Source organism: Arachis ipaensis, chromosome B01 (genome assembly GCF_000816755.2).
Source record: "Arachis ipaensis cultivar K30076 chromosome B01, Araip1.1, whole genome shotgun sequence".
In the NCBI taxonomy this organism is placed as follows: Eukaryota; Viridiplantae; Streptophyta; class Magnoliopsida; order Fabales; family Fabaceae; genus Arachis; species Arachis ipaensis.
The window spans coordinates 136,178,421-136,178,854 of record NC_029785.2 but is presented as its reverse complement, the minus strand read 5'-3'; positions in this window follow the sequence as shown (position 1 = coordinate 136,178,854).

The window sequence follows — 434 nt, the reverse complement described above, 5'->3', positions numbered from 1 at the left end:
TATTAAAAATCAGATTCAAGAGTATGAGAATTCTAAGAAATTGATATGATAATTGAGTATTTTTTCAGATTCTCAAAAATATGTTATTGTTAAAAAGGGGAGAGGGAACAATAGAAAAAATATTTGTGAATATTTAAATTATATAGAATGATACAATATAGAAAGGTATTTATAGGTGCTAAGAGAATCAAAATAATAAAGACGTAATTTCCTATAATAAATATTTAGATATGTTAAATAATGCTAATTGATTTCATTGATCTTAATTATACTCTAACATCCCCTCAAACTCAAGTGATAACTTGAGTTTGAAAAAACTAAATAAAAAAAAAAACGCATAAACTAATAGAACGGGTACATACGGAACTTCCCGAAGAAAGCGCAGACGGAACTGCCCGAAGCAAGCGAAGACGGAGCTGCCGGAAGGAAGCGTA